This window comes from Sinocyclocheilus grahami, unplaced genomic scaffold (assembly GCF_001515645.1).
Source record: "Sinocyclocheilus grahami isolate Dianchi unplaced genomic scaffold, SAMN03320097.WGS_v1.1 scaffold120.1, whole genome shotgun sequence".
Classification (NCBI taxonomy): domain Eukaryota; kingdom Metazoa; phylum Chordata; class Actinopteri; order Cypriniformes; family Cyprinidae; genus Sinocyclocheilus; species Sinocyclocheilus grahami.
Window position 1 is genome coordinate 488,148 of NW_015505299.1, and position 25,774 is coordinate 513,921.

Genomic DNA, 25,774 nt, shown 5'->3' on the forward strand with positions numbered 1-25,774 from the left:
TGGAACGTGCTGGGCCCTCTACAAGGAGAGTACAAGCAGTATCCTTTGCCACTCCTCCCGACGACCGGATGTCGATTGCTGCATCTGAGGGTGAGCCGGAGCTTTCTAGAGAGGAAGATTCGGCTGCGCTGCTCTCCTCCGGGACTGTAGCAATGCCTGAATCGGATCCAGAAATAATGGCTATGCTTTCCCGGGCCGCCGTAGGGGTAGGGCTCGAGTGGAGACCTCCACCGTGTTCCGAGCCCTCAAGGTTGGACGATTGGTTCTTTGGGGTGGTCCGCGCTGGTTCCCAGTGCCATTCTTCCCAGAGGTGCATGCGGGGCTTACCAGGTTGTGAATGGCACCTTTTTCTGCCGGAAACCGATCTGCTAACTCCTCCTCCCTCACCATTCTCGACGGTGGTGCAGCTAGGGGGTATACGGGGCCCCCCTGGTGGAGCAGTCGGTTGCGATGCAGTTGTGTCCTAACGCTGCCTCCACCCGGCAGGGCAAAACGTGCCTCCCCTCCCGGGTCTGTAGGTACTCGTCTGGTCTGTCCAGCGATGCTAATAGGGCCTGTGGGGAAGCTGCCTCCGCCTTACACCCTACGGCGTTACTGCAGGTTCTTCAGGGTAAAGCACTGAGGGACCTGCATGAGGATGGTCACGATCTGTAAGTTCTAAAAGAGCTCAGAACCGCAACTGATCTCGCGCTCCGAGCTCAATCTGGAAGTTCACCGCGAGTTCTCTGGGTCGTGCGATGTCCACACTTGTGGTCTAGGAGCGTCACCTCTGGTTGTGTATGAACAAAGTTCGGTTCCTCAAGGTGCCTGTGTCCCAGACCAGCCTTTTCGGCGACACAGTCGAGAACATGGCCCAGCAGTTCTCGTCTGGACAGGAGCAGACTGAGGCGATCTGACGTTCTGCTGCCTCCACCCATCCGCAGCGACGCAGCTTGCTCATCGCCAAGGGTGGCCCCCTGCATCCACCCCCGCTCCCGTGCCACATCCGCAGCAGCCTCAAGTAAGCGGCGCCGTGGAGCTGGGTCCCAAGAGGGCATGGAGATTTGCAGACAGACCAACACCGAACCACACTAACCCTCCTCTCTCGCCAGCAGGCAGCAGTGGGCGGTTTGCAGACAGTCGAGCTGAAGTTTCTATCAATGAAAACTCTGCTCCTGCTTGCATTGGCCTCCTTCAAGAGGGTAGGGGACCTGCACGCATTTTCCCACACATACTGCCAGGTAATCCTGAGGCCTCGGCCCAGCTATGTGCCCAAGGTTCCCACTACTCCCTTCAAGGATCAGGTGGTGAGCCTGCAAGCGCTGCCCCTGGAGGAGGCAGACCCAACCCTAGCTTTTGTAGGAATGGTCATGATATTTAAGTAACCTTGGTATGGATGAAAATGTTTTATTTTGAACATTGTGTGTTGTACGACACCTTATAGAAGTTATTAAACCCTGCAAAGACATTTCTCCACGGAAGTGGAGCCCAACTTGTGACGTACATGATAAAGGAACCACACAGGGCGTGGCTAAGCCCAGCAGCCACTGTCTGATTGGAACAGCGACCTGTGGGATGGACTTACGCCGCGGATCAAAACCCCACTGCAACACAGATTCGGTGCTTGCTTTTACCCGATCAAGACGTCTGGCTTTCCTTTTGGTGAGCGCGACAAAGCGCACCACGCCGCACCACCGCAATAGCGAGAGCATCTAAGAACTCAAACACTTCAGTGAAACTTCACGATCTTCAAAGAACTTAAAGTCTTTCAAACTTCCGGCGCCAGATCAACAGCCAATCAGCAACGGAATCCCCTCCAGCACGCGGCAGAACCACCTCAGCGTTCAGCTGTCAACTAAGCAAAACGCAAGTACAAACAAAACTCCTATCTGCTGACATCGGTGTTGAACTGGTGAATTGAGTTAAGCAGTAAAGATAAGAAAACGAGTTAGGACATTGAAAACTTCATGCAACTCCGTTGACTCGTTTCCTTGAATCTTTGTGTGTATGTTATAGCATTTCTCCATTGACTGTTGGCCTATGACTGTGAGAAAGACCTTCCTCTTGGGCGAGGGCTCCAGGGTATGACTCTCCAGGGGTTTTCTCTTCTTGGCGACAGGACAGCCATACACGCTGGACATGGAGAGATAAGAAAAGGGCAATTAACAAGCTGGCTTGCAATTTGCTGGGCTTTAGCACAGTCCATTGTGCTCAAGACCAGGCTACAGCATTTACGCCGCACAGGCTGAAGGAGTTTTGAATTGGGACAAATACAGCAGGCTGTATGCCAAATCATTTATGGGTTACACTAGTGGAACAATCAATAGACCTTAGTCAGTGTAGACGCCATTTTTAATTAGCAGTGAATGACAACAAGACAATATGGCATATTATTCTCATTTACAAGTTAATAATTTGATTTTGGGGCTCTCCTAGAACACATTTACATGACTTAAAGTTCAATAAATACATTATTTTCCGTCATGCTGCGGCACCTTTTTTCACCCTCTGCTCTGTTTTAGTTCCTGTTTCTTTAAATCCCACCTTTCCAAAAAGCCCAGTCTGCTCTGATTGGTCAGCTGGCACAGTCTGTTGGTCAAGAGGTGATTGGTCAAGAGCGTGTGTTGGAAATGTAAAGCCCCTTAAAATAATAAGTTTCAGCTTAGAGGCTTAATGAGCAGCTGTAATCATTTTAATCTACAGGATATATAGTCAGTATTGGAAGTTAATAAAATGGTTTTTGGCCTTACAGCGAAAATAAATAAATAAAGTAAGGCAGGACTACAAACAATGTATTTCAGGGAAGTGTTTTCTGTTGAAGAGATGAACTCCCTGTACGCCGACTTTATGCTTTGTAACTTGTCAGATTATTTATAAGCACAAACAGCTATATTACACACTAAAGGCAGTAGTGTGTTTAGGCACCACACAAACCACACAATAGTGTGTCTACTGAGGGGGACCGCGATGGCGGTAGGCAGTAAGAGTCTCCACCACTTTACACAACAGCACAACCTGCTAAACAGATTATATGACTGACCATCTGCTTAAGTTTTTATTCATTAATTTTTTATTATTATTTTTAAATTAAATATTACATTTACAGTTTATATACTGACTATCCATAATCAAATAACCTCAATTATTATAACATGCATAACATTTTGTGTTTCAAAAAGTCTAGAGTTTTGTCATAGTTATGTTATGTTATTTGAATAAATCTATCTAATAGGTAGAAATTCACTTCATGATAAATAATGTGTATGTGTAAATACAGTAGAATAATACTGAATAATAATTCCAATACGATATACCTATACAATAGTTTGTGTTGAATTCCTGTCCATTAAATCACAAATGCCCTGGTAACTTTAATAGTCAAGTACTCTCTCTCTCTCTCTCTCTCTCTCTCTCTCTCTCTCTCTCTCTCTCACACAGACACACAAACACACACACACACATACACACAACACCTTGCAGCTGTGATATTAAGAGGTGATTAATTGCATTTTATACCTTCAGCAAATATATATTTTATAGATCCTCCCAGCAGCAGGAGCAGGTGTATTGATCCAGTGTTCAGACCAGCAGACATGAGTCCTTTTCATTTGCAGGGAGAATGAGTAACAACCAATTTCCTTTAAAGGTGTAATTTTCCCAAAAATGAAAATCCCGTCATCACTTATTCACCCTCATGTTGTTCCAAACCTGTATGTGTTTCTTTCTTCTGCTGAACACAAAAGAAGATATTTTGAAGAATGTTGGAACTCATACAAACTCATACAGGTTTGGAAAAACTTGAGGGTGAGTAAATGATGGCAGAATGTAAATTTTTCAGGCCGTCTGACCATTTTTCTATCTATATATATATCTATCTATCCATCCATCCATCATCTATCAATCATCTTTCTATCCATCCATCCAGAGGGAGTGAATAAGCTGTGCTCTCTTCCACCCTTAATACCACGACTGATGTGACCCTGACCCTTGAGCAAGGCACTGTACTCCCAACTGCTCCCCGGGCACTGCAGCAATATGGCTGCCCACTGCTCCGGGTGTGTGTTCACGGTGTGTGTGTGCACTTAGATGGGTTAAATGCAGAGCACAAATTCCGAGTATGGGTCACCATACTTGGCCACACGTCACTTCACTTCCATCCATCCATCCATCAGTCATCTTTCTATCCATCCATCCCTCTATCCATCAGTCATCTTTCTATCCATCGGTCTACATATCTATGTATCTATCAGTTCATCCATCCATCTATTATTTTTCCATTTATCAATCATCTTTCAATCCATCCATCCATCATCAGTCATATTTTTTATTCATCCATCCATCATTTGTCCATCCATCTATCATCTTTCCATCCATCCATCATCTATCCATCAATAAATCAATCAATCATCTTTCAATCCATCCATCCGTCATCAGTCATATTTCTATTCATGAATCCATCATCTATCCATCCATCCATCCATCATCTTTCCATTCATCCATCCATCCATCTATCATCTTTCCATTTATCCATTTGTTCATCCATCCATCAATCAGTCATCTTTCAATTCATCTATCCATCCATCAATCATCATCATTGTTATTTGTTTGTATGTTTACATTATTTTTGTTTGTATATTGATATTGTGATATTATTGATATATTGTTTAGTTTGTTTGATAGTGGATTGTGTGTATGAGTGAGCTGGTATTGAGATGTTGGTTATGTGTATAGTATAACTTTAAGGCGGATGTTTTGTTTTTAGGAATTAGTGTGAATGGCACATGTATTTTAGAGTATGCAAGTATTATGTATTGATTAAATTTTTATATTTTTAGGGTGACAATTTTACCATCAGTCCAGGGACTGCAGATGCAAAATAGCCTTCTGGCTAATTCTGGCACATTGTGCATTTATGTATTGTTGATGTGCATTGTCCCTGTTAAATAAACCTGAAATAAATAAATAAATAAATAAATCATCAGTCGTCTTTCTATTCATCCATCCATCATCTATCCATCCATTCATCATCTTTCTATCATCCATCCACCCAATCATCCATCCATCCAATTATCTTTCTATCCATCCATCCATCCATCCATCTATTCATCCATCCATCAGTCATCTTTCTACCTCTCCATCCATCAATCATCGTTCCACCCATCCATCCATCTATCCATCAATCCATCCATCACCTTTCTATTTATCCATCTATATGTCCACAGATCTATGTATCTATAAGTCCATCCATCCAAAAGCATCACCAATTCCACCACATGTATCTTCTCTCCCTACAAAAGAAAGACGCACATTTTACCCAGCCTTCTCACACTGACAAGCAGCACAGTTCAGGTGCAAATTAACCAGTGTCCATCTGTCAGCCGTCTAGCTGATTGGCAGGTTCCATCTCCCTAGAATGTAAGTTTATTGGGCTGACCCTTCCAACAGGTCACTATTTCATTTGGGAGACCACGACCGGCAACTCATTCCAGGGCTGACATCACGCAAGGCACCCCGGCTCTCCATGGATGACTCTGCCGTGCCGTCATCAATAGTGCTTGTGACCAAACATCGCAAAAGCACATTAAAATGCCACTCATCCTGTCCGATGGCCTTCCAAATAAATCAGGAGCCATTCCCCACAGGCCTGGTGTGAGCGGTCAGGCAGACAGCAAGAGGGAAAGGTGGAGACAGAGTGTGCTAGTGGTACGACGGGTTATAACCTGTCTGTCTTATCACATTCATGTCAGTTATATAAGGGGGAATTTAGTCCTTGCTGCACATGCGGCCTTCAAAGATGCATTGAACAGTCTGAGGACTAAACTGACATAGTTATAATGAATGTTGCATCATGGTATTCATGATTTCTAACCAATGCAGTCAATGTGGGATGACATGTGAGAAGGTCAGAATCCTGTTTTATTTCTTATTACACGGCTGTCAGGAATACTTGACTCAATTCAATCCCATCATTCTGTGCTCAAATATGTAAGGCATAATGTACAGTCAGCTGGTTACTATTGCAAAACAAACTCTGCTATGTTGCATCGACATCCTTAACTTTCTTTCTCTTACACTCTCTCTCTCTCTCTCTCTCTCTCTCTCTCTCTCTCTCTCTCACACACAGACACACAAACACACAAACACACACACACACATACACACAACACCTTGCAGCTGTGATATTAAGAGGTGATTAATTGCATTTTATACCTTCAGCAAATATATATTTTATAGATCCTCCCAGCAGCAGGAGCAGGTGTATTGATCCAGTGTTCAGACCAGCAGACATGAGTCCTTTTCATTTGCAGGGAGAATGAGTAACAACCAATTTCCTTTAAAGGTGTAATTTTCCCAAAAATGAAAATCCCGTCATCACTTATTCACCCTCATGTTGTTCCAAACCTGTATGTGTTTCTTTCTTCTGCTGAACACAAAAGAAGATATTTTGAAGAATGTTGGAACTCATACAAACTCATACAGGTTTGGAAAAACTTGAGGGTGAGTAAATGATGGCAGAATGTAAATTTTTCAGGCCGTCTGACCATTTTTCTATCTATATATATATATATCTATCCATCCATCCATCATCTATCAATCATCTTTCTATCCATCCATCCAGAGGGAGTGAATAAGCTGTGCTCTCTTCCACCCTTAATACCCCAACTGCTCCCCGGGCACTGCAGCAATATGGCTGCCCACTGCTCCGGGTGTGTGTTCACGGTGTGTGTGTGCACTTAGATGGGTTAAATGCAGAGCACAAATTCCGAGTATGGGTCACCATACTTGGCCACACGTCACTTCACTTCCATCCATCCATCCATCAGTCATCTTTCTATCCATCCATCCCTCTATCCATCAGTCATCTTTCTATCCATCGGTCTACATATCTATGTATCTATCAGTTCATCCATCCATCTATTATTTTTCCATTTATCAATCATCTTTCAATCCATCCATCCATCATCAGTCATATTTTTTATTCATCCATCCATCATTTGTCCATCCATCTATCATCTTTCCATCCATCCATCATCTATCCATCAATAAATCAATCAATCATCTTTCAATCCATCCATCCGTCATCAGTCATATTTCTATTCATGAATCCATCATCTATCCATCCATCCATCCATCATCTTTCCATTCATCCATCCATCCATCTATCATCTTTCCATTTATCCATTTGTTCATCCATCCATCAATCAGTCATCTTTCAATTCATCTATCCATCCATCAATCATCATCATTGTTATTTGTTTGTATGTTTACATTATTTTTGTTTGTATATTGATATTGTGATATTATTGATATATTGTTTAGTTTGTTTGATAGTGGATTGTGTGTATGAGTGAGCTGGTATTGAGATGTTGGTTATGTGTATAGTATAACTTTAAGGCGGATGTTTTGTTTTTAGGAATTAGTGTGAATGGCACATGTATTTTAGAGTATGCAAGTATTATGTATTGATTAAATTTCTATATTTTTAGGGTGACAATTTAACCATCAGTCCAGGGACTGCAGATGCAAAATAGCCTTCTGGCTAATTCTGGCACATTGTGCATTTATGTATTGTTGATGTGCATTGTCCCTGTTAAATAAACCTGAAATAAATAAATAAATAAATAAATCATCAGTCGTCTTTCTATTCATCCATCCATCATCTATCCATCCATTCATCATCTTTCTATCATCCATCCACCCAGTCATCCATCCATCCAATTATCTTTCTATCCATCCATCCATCAGTCATCTTTCTACCTCTCCATCCATCAATCATCGTTCCACCCATCCATCCATCTATCCATCAATCCATCCATCACCTTTCTATTTATCCATCTATATGTCCACAGATCTATGTATCTATAAGTCCATCCATCCAAAAGCACCACCAATTCCACCACATGTATCTTCTCTCCCTACAAAAGAAAGACGCACATTTTACCCAGCCTTCTCACACTGACAAGCAGCACAGTTCAGGTGCAAATTAACCAGTGTCCATCTGTCAGCCGTCTAGCTGATTGGCAGGTTCCATCTCCCTAGAATGTAAGTTTACATTTAAATGAATGAATGATGAATGATGCATTTATATAGCGCTTTATTGTGTATTGTTGTACACCCAAAGGGCTTTACAATCATGTGGGGGGGTCTCTCCTCAACCACCACCAGTGTGCAGCATCCACTTGGATGATGCGACGGCAGCCACAGGACAGCGGCGCCAAATAAACACTAGCTCATGGCAATTCTGGTCATTGGCCTTCTAATTAAATCAACTGCTTATTTTTAACCATATGTACCCAGTTTTAGCAATGATAATATTATGGGTAAGTAAAAGTGTATTATGTAAAAGTATGCAGTCAAATTTGATACAAGTGGATTTATTTGCATTTATTTACACATACACAAGGTGTAGGTGCCTCAGGGGTGCATTTACTCTAAGTGCCTTGAGATTTCAAGTTAATATTTAAAAAAATGTACAAACACATGACATGCAAGTAAACAAATCAAATATTTCATATTTTAGTAAGTGTTTTTTATTTTTTTATTATTTATTTTAATTTTGCATTTTTATTATTTATATAATTATTTGCTTTTCTTCAAATGATGAAACCCTGGGGTTCATGAACCCTAGTTAATATTTATACCTAAATTTAAGATTTGTTTTGAAATGTATATAAAATTTCCAACCATTGGGATTATATAAGCTTAAACACAATAAACTTATTAAAGTGACTTAATGTGATCAGGGCTAGTTCTATACATTTGGAGGCCCCCAACCCTGGGGGAGGACAGAGTAGGTACACAGGACCTACAAAATTCCACACTTTTATTAGCCTCAGGTTAATGTAACTTCTTGTATGTAATATATATGTGTAAAGGGGGGGGGGGGGGTACAGTGTGTGGTCATTGAAAATTTGTTCTGATATATGTTCTTCACAGAAGTCTGAGTTTGAAAAAATAATAAATCATATCATTTTTCTTTTAATAAAAAATGAAACCGGGTCCCACAGACCTGAACACCATACAAGGGTTAAATAGGCTACAACATAACCAGGGTTATATATTTTTCAAAGAAATCCAATTTGTTTCATTGTTGGAATATTGCTTGTTCCACATTTAGCTATATTTTAACCATATTCATACTTTTTACCAGCATAAATGTAATAGTTTTCACAACATTCATTCATTTATTCATTATAGTATTCATTCATTCATTTAGAAATCTTACCCATTGCATTTATGTATGACTGACAAATATGCATCACATTAAGTTTACTAGCTTGTTTATGTTAAAACTGTGTAATCTAAATGGATGGAAATGTTATATGCAACATAAATATGATGCAGCTCACTAGTTTTTGGAACACTTCCCGCATATCAGACATATATATATATTGATAGATTTTCAAAGTGAACCCAGAAATTCACAACTACCATGAAGATTAGAAAGGTACAACGTGACCTTCCCTTGAAAGTATGGAATATTTTGGCTTCATGTGAAGTGGACCCCCTTACAGATATCTGACAATAGCACTTGATTAGACACCGCACACTGCCTATTGTTAGTAGACCTCCCTATGCAATTTGGTTTCCTCCATGCAGTCATTCAATCAAATTAAGCCTCCATCAAATATGGAAATGTGGTTTGCAGTGGTGGGCTGTGATAGCACAGGAGGGGCTGCGCGTGATTAATGTACCTCACCAGGCAGTGCTGCTTGACTAGCTCTATTGATAGAGTGCTAAGACTGAGGGCTTGGGTGACGATGCGCCAGCTTGTCAGTCCAACTTGCTCCCAGCGTTCATTTGGAAGTCCTGTCTCTCTCTTTCACTCTTATTCTGTCTTTCTGCCAGAGCTAGAAAGGTCCAGCGCCCGGCTATAGTGCCAGTTTGTCTGTCTGTCCACCTGAAATCCCGCCCTGCCAGCCTGGCCGCATGCCAGTGCTTTTAGCGAGCGCTTTCTGTCAAGGTATGAATAATACAACCCCGAGACCGTCCGCGGAATCCAAATGAGGAGGAAAATGCTCTACTTCGGGTCCCCAACATGCTTGCGCCAAGAAAAGCCAATTATTTAAACCCAGCTGCAGCTATGAAAATGAAGGGACCGGTATTCATGCTCTCTAGGAAAAAAGAACAGCGATTGAATAAATACAGAAGGAAATAACAAAAAAGCAACACTTATAATTAAATAACAGATCAAAAAGAATGACCTGCAAGAAAACAAACGCTAATGGTCATCAGAAAAACAATTAGCCACTAGACTTGAACTCAAACATCCCACATGGGCACCCAGCAAACAGGGCACATGCTGGGCCACGCCACTGACTTTAATTCAGGGTTATTATAGTTAACAAACAAATAAATAAATAAGAAAAGAAAACCATAAAACATTTATACTTAAGTTAACATTAACAAAAATACATTTTCATTTAGTTTAACTTGTACTGAAATAACTAAAAACTAAAACTGAACAAATAAATTAATAAAATCTATATAGACATTAAAAACAACAAAATATAATAATAAAAAACACAACTCAATTACTAACACTCTAAAAATGAAAATGAAAACTGAAAATATAAATATAAATATAAATACAAAAAAATTATTTTAAATAATATTAAAATCTAAAACCTTAAAAATTGTTACCTGAAATAAAATAACTGAAATAATAAAAACAACTAAACACAACAAAATTACCAACACTTTAACAAAAATTAAAATTAAACTGGAAATAAATAAATATTAAATATTAAATAAATATTAATAAATAATTTGAAATATTAATAAAAGCTAAAACTAAAACCATAACAATTGTTAATTGAAATAAAATAACTGTGATAAAACATATATTATTTCAGCAAGTTACCAAGGTTCTAATTTTCAATTTATAAGTAAAAAAAAATATATATATATATATATAGAGAGAGAGAGAGAGAGAGAGAGAGAGAGAGAGAGAGAGAGAGAGCGAGAGAGAAAGAGAGAAAGAGAGAGAGAGAGAGATAATAAACCAATTTTAAAAAATCACAAAAACATACAACAAAATTACTAAAATTTTAACAAAAAATAATAATGAAAACTATAATTAACTACAATTAATTAAAATTATAATGAAGACTGTCAGACAAAAAGCACCCTGGAGAAAATCAGCAGCAGTACAGAGTATGAAAAGACAATGCAGAAAAGCTGAGTGGATGTGGCGGAAGACAAATCTTGAAATTCACTATAGCATCTATAAAGACAGCCTTCGTGCATTCAATGTGGAGCTAGCCACACCAAGACAGACCTTCTTCTCAAACCTTATAAACAATAACTTAAACAACAGTCGCACTCTTTTGCTACTATTGGGAAGTGTTGAGTATTGAGAGACTGACAAACCCCCCCAAGTCAGATTCCCAGTGAAATGCTCTCCGACAGCAAATGCAATGAGTTTGCTTCCTTCTTTTCTGAGAAGATCATTAATATCAGAAAGGTGATTAGCACATCTTCAAGTTATACAGAGGTCAGACAGATTTGACCGCAATTTCAAAAAGAAGTTGCTATGTCTGTTTTTGAAGCAATTGATAGCTACATTTTGGAAGAAATAGTACAGCACCTTAAATCGTTAACCTGCTATCTTGACACACTTCCCAAATCTTTTTTTCAAAACTGTGCTTAACTGTTTAGAAGAAAACTGCAGTTGTTAAGCCCCTTCTGAAAAAGAGCAATCTTGATAACACCATATTGAGCACCTATAGACCAATATCAAATCTTCCTTTTATTGGCAAGATTATTGAAAATGTTGTTTTCAGTCAGCTGAACAACTACTTAAACTCAAATGGATACCTGGACAGTTTTCAATCTGGTTTCAGACCGCATCACAGCACAGAGACAGCACTCATTAAGATAATAAATGATATTCACTTACGTTCTGAATCTGGCAAAATATCAGTGCTGGTACTACTATATCTCAGTGCTGCGTTTGACACTGTCGATCATAATATACTTCTAGAGAGACTTGAAAACTGGGTCGGGCTTTCTGGGATGGTACTCAAATGGTTCAGGTCATACTTAGAAGGGAGAGGTTAGTATGTGAGTATAAGAGAGCATTTAAGTCTAAGTGGACGTCCATGACATGCGGAGTCCCACAAGGCTCAATCCTTGCACCGTTCTTGTTTAGCCTATATATGCTCCCACTAAGTCAAATAATGAGAAAGAACCAAATTGCCTATCACAGCTATGCTGATGATACCCAGATTTACCTAGCCTTATCTCCAAATGATTACAGCCCCATTGACTCCCTCTGCCAATGCATTGATGAAATTAACAGTTGGATGTGCCAGAACTTTCTTCAGTTAAACACAGAGAAAACTGAAGTCATTGCATTTGGAAACAAAGATTAAGTTTTCAAGGTGAATGCATACCTTGACTCTAGGGGTCTAACAACTAAAAATCAAGTCAGGAATCTTGGTGTGATTCTGGAGACAGACCTTAGTTTCAGTAGTCACGTCAAAGCAGCAACTAAATCAGCATACTATCATCTCAAAAACATTGCAAGAATTAGATGTTTTGTTTCCAGTCAAAACTTGAAGAAACTTGTTCATGCCTTTATCACCAGCAGGGTGGATATAGAGAGAGAGAGAGAGAGAGAGAGAGAGAGAGAGAGAGAGAGAGAGCGAGAGAGAAAGAGAGAAAGAGAGAGAGAGAGAGATAATAAACCAATTTTAAAAAATCACAAAAACATACAACAAAATTACTAAAATTTTAACAAAAAATAATAATGAAAACTATAATTAACTACAATTAATTAAAATTATAATGAAGACTGTCAGACAAAAAGCACCCTGGAGAAAATCAGCAGCAGTACAGAGTATGAAAAGACAATGCAGAAAAGCTGAGTGGATGTGGCGGAAGACAAATCTTGAAATTCACTATAGCATCTATAAAGACAGCCTTCGTGCATTCAATGTGGAGCTAGCCACACCAAGACAGACCTTCTTCTCAAACCTTATAAACAATAACTTAAACAACAGTCGCACTCTTTTGCTACTATTGGGAAGTGTTGAGTATTGAGAGACTGACAAACCCCCCCAAGTCAGATTCCCAGTGAAATGCTCTCCGACAGCAAATGCAATGAGTTTGCTTCCTTCTTTTCTGAGAAGATCATTAATATCAGAAAGGTGATTAGCACATCTTCAAGTTATACAGAGGTCAGACAGATTTGACCGCAATTTCAAAAAGAAGTTGCTATGTCTGTTTTTGAAGCAATTGATAGCTACATTTTGGAAGAAATAGTACAGCACCTTAAATCGTTAACCTGCTATCTTGACACACTTCCCAAATCTTTTTTTCAAAACTGTGCTTAACTGTTTAGAAGAAAACTGCAGTTGTTAAGCCCCTTCTGAAAAAGAGCAATCTTGATAACACCATATTGAGCACCTATAGACCAATATCAAATCTTCCTTTTATTGGCAAGATTATTGAAAATGTTGTTTTCAGTCAGCTGAACAACTACTTAAACTCAAATGGATACCTGGACAGTTTTCAATCTGGTTTCAGACCGCATCACAGCACAGAGACAGCACTCATTAAGATAATAAATGATATTCACTTACGTTCTGAATCTGGCAAAATATCAGTGCTGGTACTACTATATCTCAGTGCTGCGTTTGACACTGTCGATCATAATATACTTCTAGAGAGACTTGAAAACTGGGTCGGGCTTTCTGGGATGGTACTCAAATGGTTCAGGTCATACTTAGAAGGGAGAGGTTAGTATGTGAGTATAAGAGAGCATTTAAGTCTAAGTGGACGTCCATGACATGCGGAGTCCCACAAGGCTCAATCCTTGCACCGTTCTTGTTTAGCCTATATATGCTCCCACTAAGTCAAATAATGAGAAAGAACCAAATTGCCTATCACAGCTATGCTGATGATACCCAGATTTACCTAGCCTTATCTCCAAATGATTACAGCCCCATTGACTCCCTCTGCCAATGCATTGATGAAATTAACAGTTGGATGTGCCAGAACTTTCTTCAGTTAAACACAGAGAAAACTGAAGTCATTGCATTTGGAAACAAAGATTAAGTTTTCAAGGTGAATGCATACCTTGACTCTAGGGTTCAAACAACTAAAAATCAAGTCAAGAATCTTGGTGTGATTCTGGAGACAGACCTTAGTTTCAGTAGTCACGTCAAAGCAGCAACTAAATCAGCATACTATCATCTCAAAAACATTGCAAGAATTAGATGTTTTGTTTCCAGTCAAAACTTGAAGAAACTTGTTCATGCCTTTATCACCAGCAGGGTGGACTATTGTAATGGTCTTCTCACTGGCCTTCACAAGAAGACCATTAGACAGCTGCAGCTCATCCAGAACGCTGCTGCCAGAATTCTGACTAGAACCAGAAAATCTGAGCATATCACACCAGTCCTCAGGTCCTTACACTGGCTTCCAGTTATATTTTGGATTGATTTTAAAGTGCTTTTACTCGTTTATAAATCACTCAATGGGCTAGGACCTAAATACATTGCAGATATGCTCACAGAATATAAGCCTAACAGAGCACTCAGATCATTAGGATCGAGTCAGTTAAAAAAAAATACCAAGGGTTCACACGAAACAAGGGGAGTCCGCTTTCAGCTATTATGCCGCCCGCAGTTGGAATCAGTTTCCAGAAGAGATCAGATGTGCTAAAACATAAGCCACATTTAAATGCAGACTCAAAACTCATCTGTTTAGCTGTGCATTTATTGAATGAGTACTGTGCTACGTACGAACTGATTGCACTCTATTTTATGTATAATCATTTTCTATTTTTAACTGTTTTTAATTTTAAACAATTTTAAATTGTTTGTTTTATTGTTGTGATAATTTTTTATGATTATTTTACTCAAAGTAAAGCACTTTGAATTGCCATTGTATATGAAATGTACTATATAAATAAACTTGCCTTGCCTAATGAACTAATAATAAAAATAATAAAAACTATAATAGGATATCAGTAATAGTAAACACAGCTTCAAATGAGTTTTAATGTCAGAAATGGCAAGTATTTTGAATTTAACGTGAAGTATAACAACTGAAATAGTTTTTTCTTTTAAAATGCACTCCAATAATCTTTGTTTACCAATAATAAAAAAAAAAGTTTAGGTTAATGGCCAGGTTCAGGGTTATTACCTAGTTATTACCCTATTACTGAAATAAGTAGTTATCAAAGTACTTATCGGCTATTTACATTGTTCTCCAAAGTTCTTTGCATACCATGGTGCTACCATGGTATATGTCCAAAACGCACGGTATTACCATTGCATCATGTCCAAATATTAATTGCGACTGTAATTCATGATAAGTGACCTTTCCAACACCAGTCAATACCTCGACCAATACAATCTGCACAGAAAGCTGTGTCTGTGCATAAGAAACCTGATTTCTCACACCCATATCTGCCTTACATCAATACAACAGCAACATTATTTATACAACAGTATTTATGCAGTTATTCAGCTACGCACATTATTCAGCCCTAATCTGGTTTTGCTCTGCTTATCCATTTCACCAGCGCTTTGCTAGCCCACACTATATAAGTAATATCGATAATCTATTTACTGTTCCCATAATTACTTTGCGTTCAGGCAGTTGGGTAGAATATCAATCCATCATTGGCTAGATTACGTATAAGTTTATATAACAGCAGATGAACCATAAATTACAGTATAGTGGGATATTTGTAATATGGGGAGACACTCAAAGATTTATTTAAAGAGCCACGGCTACATATAAGATGTAAATGTAAAGATGAGATTGGTTCTGGTTTGGTAAGAAAACACTCCAGCTCAGTTACAAAGCCTAGTGGGCTGCTCTGCTGTCTACATAGACTGCTACCTTGAAAGGCATCAGCTCAAGTGAAACAGAACCTGAAATCTGTTACAAAATGTGATTTTGCCAAATGTTGTGATTTATTATAGTTATTCTATACTGCATAGATACGGAAAAGTGCAATAAAAAGCCAATTGATATCGTAGGTCCAATTTGGAAGCCAGAATCCGGGTGTACTTATATCATATTAACATGGCGTCACCCAGGGACATGTTCATATTTAATAGTAAATGTTCACTTTCAAGCAAATACAATGCATCAGTAAGTGACAGTTTTAACAGTACATGATAGCAAAAACCTGTTCAGCTGTTTGCACAGACAGGTGTGTTAAAATAAATGATCCTCTTAGCAAAACAAACGTTATTTGCAAAAGTTGCATTTATTCTCCTTCAGTTTCTGGTTGACAATCAAGCACCTCCTTGTGCACTTACTTTTATTGAATGTGCACTAGCAGTGTGCTTCAAATCTTAAATATATATAAACAAACTATAAAAGCATTTTTTTAAAAATTGTAGTTGCATATAATATTAATGAAATAAAAGGCCACTTAAGTGTACTTAAAGATAGACACTATCATGACTGTTTCTTAACACACTGAAGTACAATTTTAAAAGTACACTTTGTAAAAATGTCCATTTAAGTTTTACTCTAAAGTACATTTTAAATCATTATGTTTTAATAATATTTTGCTTTACTTTAAAGATGTACACTTATTTTGATGTTGACTAACATACTAAAGCACATGCAGTACTTTATTATTATAAGTTCATCATTGCAAACATGTAATTACAACATATGTAAATACATGACTTACAAGTTTAATTAGAAATGCCATTAAAGTATATTTTATTTTACCATTAAGTGCCATAACACTATTTCAAATTCAGTAGAAGTAATTATGAAATTGCATATAAAGATATACTATATATATATCAAAACGATACTTCAAAGTTCAATTAATTTCATTTAATATACATTTAAACTGTAATACATTTTGGAAACACTTGAATCTGTCCTTGTCCTTGTATATGTGTAATAACAAGCAACTAAGCCCTAACCCTAACCCTAAATTTTAGCCTTTAGTAAAGCTATAGCAAATAGCAATCAACATGCAATAAAATGTCTGAAATCATTACATTCATTTTGCACTTATGTATATTTGTTTAAAGTATATAATATATGTAATAAGCACTCTTTTTAGTATTTTTTTAAGGTTAGGTTAAAGTATTTTGTTGCATTGCATTGTTGCATCATCTTCCAAACATCAGGAAATGGCTGAATTGTGATTAATAGACTGATATATCAAGTAGGAAGACCTCACATCCTACTGCCCATGATGTCTTAAAATACTGTCTAGGTAGACATCTGTCTAGGGTTTGGAACAGCGTTTATATAAAGCAAAAAGAAGCCTGTAAAGTCTGACAAAATGCCTAAAAAAGCAAAGGCAGGCTGTTAACAGCAGCTCCCTCATAAGCTGCAGGATCTTATTAACAAATAATATCAGTGGTGCTTTGTTTTTACCTCTCACCACATGAATTATTCAGCTTTCACAGATTTGCTCATGAGTCGTTTATGGAGCATCTTGCACAACCCAGATACTAAATGTCACTCAAAACATTGATGTCACACACTGCTGAAGTTATTTGCATGTGTGTGAGTGCATTAGCGTGAGGTCGCCGTCAACGCTGAATTATGTGTGTCAGTCTTGTGTGTTGGTGTGTTGTCATCTTGCCGCATCTTCATCAGAAACTCCAAAAAGGAGATTTGTGATTTCTGTCATTTCAGCTGCTCAGTTCAAATCCTAAACTTAATCCCAATCCCTGTCCTTCTTCCATTAATAATGTTACATGTCAAAGTCACATTTCACCCCAAAATCAAATTTAAAAAAATAAATAAATAAAATAAATGTGTGTGTGTGTGCGTGTGTGCGTGTATGTGTGTGTGTATTCTTTGTTTCTGCATGTGACATTATGTTTATGACATTTAAGCAAATAAATAATAATTCTGTAATAAAAATAAAAATTTATTTAATTTAATTTAATTTAATTTAATTTTTAATTATCAATATTCTCATTAGTGTAATACTTCATGTTTTTAATTGCCGTAAAAATACATAGTTTTATTGCTTTATGGTACCAATGCAATGGTACAATGTTACTTTTTTTGTAATTATTTTAATTAGTGTGATACTATATTTTAACTGTATTGCAGTAAATATACTGTATATATATATTTTTGGCTTTTTTGCTTTATACTACCAATGCAATGTTACAATGCACAAAATCGTACTGAGTCTAAAAATAGGCTATATTGTCTTTAATAAAACATAATTTATTTCTCTTGATTTTGGAAAGAAATATTAACTGGACAGTTCAAATCCCAAACCCAATACCAATCCTTGTCCTCCTTCTAATTAAACATGAAAATGTCAAGGTTACATTTCACACCGAAAACAGAAGCATAAAGCATAAGCATAAAGAACATTTTATGGACCATTAAGATTGTGATATTATTTTAATTACAATTAAGCAGTTTCAAAGCAATTAAGGTTTCTCCTTAAAAATAATTTAAAATCAGTAATGCACACAATTTTATTTTAGATTTTTTTTGTAATTACTACTATATTTTCATTGTGTAATGCAGTCATTTTTACTATATTGTAGTAAAAATCTATACATTTTTTGCTTCACAGTAGCAATGCAATGTTGCAACGTTCAAAAGCTTATTATAAAAATAGGTATACAAATAAATATAAAAAAATATTTTATCAAAATATAATTTTGTCTATTGATTTCAGCATGAAATATTACCTGGACACATTTCGTGAAATTCACCTATAAATGCAAGCTTTGTATAATTGTGGTGTTGCTTCTTCAGAATCTATAGATTTTAATCTAGTTAAGAAGGAAAGCCAATCATTCTACACACAATTATTGAAGATTTTTGTGTCGCCATGGTTACGCGCCACCTGTATAATTGCATGTCTGGTCTCATGAGGTACATGAGGTGGGTTTTGGGGTCGGGCCAGGCAGGAGGGTGTAACTAATCTCCCTCATGATCACTACCTGTTGCTGTCACCACCCCCACCTCTCAGTTTAGATCGCTTCCTCATTCATCTTCTCACAAAGCCAAAGGTCTGCTAGATGAGCAGTTTGTCTGCAAGCTCCTGTAATTCCACAGCCGCCTCAAATGGCTGCACCGATTGCCTGCTACAAGAGCAAAGCCGTGTCAGTCATTCAGCTGGGAGTAAACTGAGCGCGGGGGAAGAGAAACTAGTAATCTAGAATCTGAGTAGGCGGCCTGTGAGTCTGAGTGGAAACCTGAGAGTTTAGATCACTGCGAGCCTTTGTCAAATGTGTGTTACTTGTTGCTAATGGCTCCTTTTATAGCTGCTTGCCACCAGTGGAAGTATGGCACACATGTGTAAGATACACAATGTTAAACTGTGATCATTGTGTTGGTTGGTGGTTGCCCATCTGTCTAGTTGTCCTAACAAACGATCCCTGAAGACCTGCACAGATGACCATATACGGTGTTTTGACAATCACAAATGGGATGTTTGGGATAGTTCATTATTTTTTCTCATTTGCTCACCAAGGCAGCATTTATTTGATCAAAAAGCACAGTAAAACAGTAATATTCTGAAATATTATTACAATAATAAAACGGGTTTTTTTAACCCATAAAAATTAGTTCGGTCTGTATTAATGAATGTATTTAGGTTGATTCAGTGGTATAATATTTTTCATTTGAATAAAACCAATTAATTTAGATGTTACCTTTTTTAGTTATCATTTTCAATATATGTTTAAATGTAATGTATTCCTGTGATCAAAGCTGAATTTTCAGCATCATTCCTCCAGTCTTCAGTGTCACATGATCTTCAGAAATCATGCTAATATGCTGATTTGCTGCTCAAGAAACATTTCTGATTATTATCAATGTTGAAAACAGTTGTGCTGCCGAATATTTTTGTGGAAACCGTGATACGTTTTATTTTTCAGGATTCACTGATGAACAGAAAGTTCAAAAGAACAGCATTTATTTGAAATCTAAATCAATTGTAGCATTACAAATACAAATCAGCATATTAGAATGAAAACAGAAATACATAATGCATAATAGACATGTAAAAATCATACAGAACAGGGAAATCTCTCAGAGTAACATTAATTTATCCTCCATCGCGCTGACATTCGACTGCAGGATCTCACAGCAGAATGATCACAGGACTTTGCCAAAGTCCCATTCAAGGAATGTTTGTTTACTCGGCAGCCATATTTGCAGCTATTCCTGTGCAACTATGCATGTGCAACTAGTAAGAGCTGTGCAAGTAACCCTCACTTCCCTTTTGTAATCGTTAACATTTCATAAGTAACTGTAATTTAATTACACATTATTTCGATAGTCCACTTTAGACATTTTATTAACAGTAAGGATCTTTGCAACTACATGTCAACTAGCAGTTAGTAGAGTATTAGTAGACTGTCTGCTTAATATCTTCAAACACTTTCTTTGTCAACATTCTACTAACCCTAAACCTACCCTAACAGTCTACTCTGAGAGTTAGTAGACATGTAGTTGCAAATTAATGAGAATTAGTTAACATGTAGTTGACATGTAGTTACTTATAGTTAATAGAATGTCTAAAGTGGACTATCGAAATAAAGTGTAACCATTTGTTTTTAGCAACTATAACTGATTACAATTAAATTTATTTTGTAATTAAATTGCGTAACGCTGTTACATGCAACTAGTTACTCCCCAACACTGCTATGCTATATTGAGGTCTTATGAAGCAAAACGATCACTCTGTGCAAGAAATTTAACATTATTTACAACATTATTACCTATAATCTACAGCGCCAGTCAAACAGTCCCGAAAGAAGTCTGGTTCATGAACAAACCATCCTTTTGAACAACAAATTAACAGCAAATCTTTGTTTTTGACTAGTACCTTCCCTTTAAGGTACTAGTGCCACTGCTTTCAGTTAGCTACTCCCCAACAATAAGCAATACAGTGTTAGGCTAATTACAATATTTTTTTTTGTAGACTGGAAGATTAGCCGACAAGTGGCCACTTCAAAGAATACGTTTTTTTTTTTTTTTTGTCTGTTGTAAGTATTTATATTGGCTATAAAACAGAGGCGAATGGATTTAGGGAGTGCGCGCTCATTCAGTGAGTATGCGACTGAAGTCACGGATGAGGGGCACATTGTACACATGCTTAAGCAAAGTGTCAAAAGGACTAATTAACATATTAATGATCCCACCTTAGCACCGCAGCTCCCGTTGGATAGTCAACACTTTGATAAGCATGCAAATGAGAAGCCACCAGCTCAAGAAGAAATGATCTGAAGCATGAAAGAGAAAGATAGAGGAACAGAGAGAGAGAGAGAGAGAGGCTGATAGTAATGATTGAACCGTTGTTTTATTTATCTTTAATTATCTACTTTAAGCTGCTGGTGGAGGTGACATCAAAGAGAGGGAGCAGGTGCACAGTAATGCAATCTTCACCTCCATCTTTTGCCACCTTTCAGTCCCAGGATTTCTTCTCCGATATGCCAATCAATACAGCAGAGAACCAGCTGTCCATCAAACGTCCAGTGACAATCACACTAGCTGTCAGATGCTGAAGTCAGGTGTGATTCAGACAAGGGCCATTGAAAATGCTGTATGAAAAGATTTGATTCTTTGCCTTTTCCAATAATTAAGAATTTTTTTAGACACTAAAACTAAGAAAAGCTAAAAATGCAAATACAAATTTAAATCTATTTTTTAATACACTGGAAACGCTCTGCTATTATTTGTCACATACAGGTGTCCTGAATAGTTTTTAGTTAAATTTTTAGGCCAAAAATATAAAGCTATTAGACAAAAATCCATTAACAGATGTCCATTCAGAGATGGAGATTGTTTGCTGGCCATGTATGCATTTGGCACGAAGATACAAATACTCATCTTGAAATGCTGGACAAGCATGTCATCCTTCCAACTGGTAAATTATGAGCCTGAAAAGCATTTTGGACTATAAATATGCAAATAGGACTGAAATGCATAGAAGTATGCTTAATAAATACCTAGAAAGTCCCTGTGAAATGCACTTTGTATCACTTAAAAGGTATTTACTTGGAGAAACACACATTTACTGTATGAAATCTTACTGTATGAAAAACGTTTTTTATGAGCTCGCAATAATTGAGAAATGTTTGGTCAATGTAATATTTCATAAACAAAACTTACATTTGCTATGATTCAAAAGTTGAATTTTCACTTCAAATGAAACAAAACCATTTAGTTAGTCAATGTTTAATTTAGTTTACTTAAAATAATTAAGGTCAGCTTTGAAAGTCCTTAATGTTTACAGCAATGTAAAATATACATCATATTTTCTGTTAGGTACAACAACAACAAAAAATTACACCAGAAAAATGAACAAACCCCACTTTTAGACAAGCTGAACTTAACAGGTTTAAACCGGAAACCATGATTTTCGAGTAGCTCAATATAAAATTGCACTTTAAATAAATGACACTTTTTTTCAGTGTATGTGATGCATTTGCAATTGATGCATTTATGCATTTGACAGATATGTTTATCCAAAGCAACACACTGTAATTCAGTTCAGTTCAATCTAATTCAGTTGCATCAGTTCATGCATTCCCTGGGAATCAAACCCATGACCTTAGTCTTGCTATCGCCAGTGCTCTACTCTGCTTGATAACTAGAACAAATGAACTGGTTAAAGAATTACAAGTGCTCACAGTCTAAAGAACAAAGTCACTCGAGACATGTTGAAAGAATGTCCTGGTCCAAATACTGAGGTTGAAACTTATTGTTTTTAGGACGCCAAGTGTGAAGAAGTTCTGATCCCAAAATGAAGACCCACTCATGATTTCTTGCAAAAAATATGCTGCCAAATTCCAGCCTTTTCAGCTCTATAAACAAATAATAGTAGGCAATATGCACCCAATATATTTATTAATGTTAATTCACCAAGTCCCTGTGCTCGCACAACTGATCCTGAGACTGGGCGAGTATGAGCCAATCGTCGAGGTAGTTGATGCGAATGCCCTGCTCTCTCGTGGGAACAAGGGCTGCCTCCATAACTTTCGTAAAGACACGGGGTGACAGGGACAGCCCGAAGGGCAGGACCTTGTACCGGTATGCCCGCCCCTCGAACGCAAACCGCAGGAATGGCCTGTGGCGCGGAAGGATCGAACATGAAAGTACGCGTCCTTCAGGTTGATCGCTGCGAACCAGTCTTGGGGACGGATACCTTCAGAAAAGCTGAATATGCGCTGCACCTGCTGCCTACTTATACTCACGCTGTGATCAGCAGCAGCTGGATGCAATAATCGCATGCCAATGTGCATTGGCTCGTTTAGTTTACACTCGAAGTAGATTGGTCCCTCTAAGCGAGATCCCAATTTTGTCGGTCCTCCGACGTGACGTCGAGAGTGACCGACTGAAAGGGAACTAGTGGTGTTGAGTTCTCACATCACTTTGGGGAAATGCTGTAGAGTGTCACATTAGTCTAGAACAACCTTCAAGTTTGGAAAAAAAAGTGTGTATTGGGAATTGTTGTATTACTTGGCTCTGAAAGAAATTAGCCATATGTCATTGCACAGAGAAATAGTTGCAGCTTAGCAAAGTGACACTATTTTATCATCACCCAAACAAACATGACAGATGGAAGGAAAATAGCAGAACAGGAAAGCGTGATCACAACACTGCTTATTGGCAGCCATTATCCAGGTAAAGACCTCTTTGCCAGCCTGTGGGCTCGTGTGTGTGTGTGTGTGTGTGTGTGAGATTCAGTCTGTAAAAACACTGACCTGAACAACTCTTGTATGGCTGGCTCCAGGGGAACTGTGAAGAAGTACAGAGAAAGACAGAGGACGTGCGAGGTCAGTTGAAAGGACAGAGGAAGATTAGATTACTGCTGAAACAAAAGACCGGTCTGACCATATCGCCACATTACATCTGTGTGTCATGTGTAAGTGCTGGAAGGGGAATACCTTTTGAGCGTGTGCAATGGTGGTTCTCATCTGCTACATCCACCTCCATCTGTGGAAAAAACAAACCATGTTTTAATAAACACTTTTATTTGTAACGCGAGCCTATATTTATGACTGTGAAGTGTGTTTTATGTTAAAATACTTAAAAGAATAGTTCTCCCAGAAATGAAAATTTGCGCGCGCCCAGTCCATCCAAGATGAAGATGACTTTGTTTCTTCATGGGAACAGATTTGGAGAAATGTAGCATTGCATCACTTGCTCACCAGTGGATCCTCTGCAGTGAATGGGTGCCGTCAGAATGAGAGTCCAAACAGTTGATAAAAACATCACAATAATCCACAAGTAATCCACACCACTCCAGTCCATCAGTTAACATCTTGTGACTTGAAAAGGTATGTGTTTGTAAGAAACAAATCCATCAAAGTTCAACTTTTTTTTAACTACGTTTTAACTTTAAACCATCAATTCCTGCCAAAATGCGAGTCCTCTGTCCATAATAACGTTTCCTCCAGTGAAAAAAAAAGGCAATTTCAGCGCATGCCCGAGCCCACCGCTGACGGAGAGCCAGAGCCCGCCGCGTCCGACGAGCCATCGCTAGAGAGAGTGACAGAGCTGAGGTTCGCCGCGAAGCCAGAGGCCGTGACCTCAGTCAAGGTGTGTGAGCCGGCAACAATGCCTGCCACGAGGGAGAAAGCCACGGACAGTGTGAGCGCGGAGAGGAGCTCCGCCCCCTGCACCGCGCCTGAGGGTGAGCTGAGTATGGCGGGACGAAAGTGCCAAAAGGACGAAGAAAGGGTTCCAGCCACTGAATTCAGTTCAGAGTCCCCTTTAGTGCCCGCTCTTAGAAGGTTCCCCCCTGTGGCCGCTCCTCCACAAGCTCCGCCAGGCTCCCTCGTCCCTTCGGCTCCGCCTTGGTTTGGCGTCGACCATTCTGCGCCTCGGGACTCCACTCCTCTGGCTTCGCCTCGTCCCTCCGGCTCCGTCAGGCTCCTTCATCCCCTCGGCTCCACCTCAGTCCTCTGTCACTCTGGCTCCACCACGGCCTCCCGGTCGGTCGCCGGCGGCATCTGCTCCGCCTAGGACCTCCGGATCCTCCCCGTCGCCCTGATTCTGTGTGTGTTTTTGCCCCTGTGACCCAGTTTCTTCCTCATGTTGATTGTGTTAATTTGATTCCAGGTGTCTCGTTCCTCCCCAATTATCCTGCCTTTAAAAGTTCTAGTCCTTTCAGTTCTTGTTGGTCGAGTCTACTTGTTGAATGTTCTCTTTGTTCTCGGTTTTGCTGTGGATTATTAAAGACTGTGATATTGAAGAACACAGTTACCGCTGTTTTCTACCCTCCATTTTGTTTGTTTTTACTCAGTTTTTTGTTTCCGTTGTGTGCCCTATGGATCCCCTCCTTCGCCCCGAATTCATCGTCCTCCTGCTGGAGCAGGGGGAAAATTCGCTCGAGGGTCATACCAGACTGTTTCTGGCTGTGGCCCATCTCACCACCTATCTATGACGCCAGCCCCAACACCGCGTGGAGAGTGCCGTCATCCGAAGATGGCACTCGAGCTGAATTTGCCGCCTTTGTGGAGTGGACACTGGTGAAAAATGGATCTCCGTTCCCCGCCGGTTCCCAGGAATTAATCGCTAGTGCCACTCCCGACCCAGAGCCCAGCCCACCATCTCCCCGATGCGCGGAGCGCATGCCCGAGCCCACCGCTGACGGAGAGCCAGAGCCCGCCGCGTCCGACGAGCCATCGCTAGAGAGAGTGACAGAGCTGAGGTTCGCCGCGAAGCCAGAGGCCGTGACCTCAGTCAAGGTGTGTGAGCCGGCAACAATGCCTGCCACGAGGGAGAAAGCCACGGACAGTGTGAGCGCGGAGAGGAGCTCCGCCCCCTGCACCGCGCCTGAGGGTGAGCTGAGTATGGCGGG

At 39.0% G+C, this 25,774-nt stretch overlaps 1 long non-coding RNA gene across 1 annotated transcript; it reads right to left on the reverse strand.

The window, feature by feature from the left end:
- Positions 1–1,982: 1,982 nt before the first annotated feature.
- LOC107589758 (uncharacterized) lies at positions 1,983–23,907 on the reverse strand. Its single transcript, XR_001609706.1, has 3 exons — positions 23,856–23,907; positions 23,673–23,706; positions 1,983–2,112 (listed from the first exon to the last, which is right to left on the reverse strand). It is a non-coding gene; the product is annotated as an uncharacterized lncRNA (long non-coding RNA).
- Positions 23,908–25,774: the final 1,867 nt, after the last annotated feature.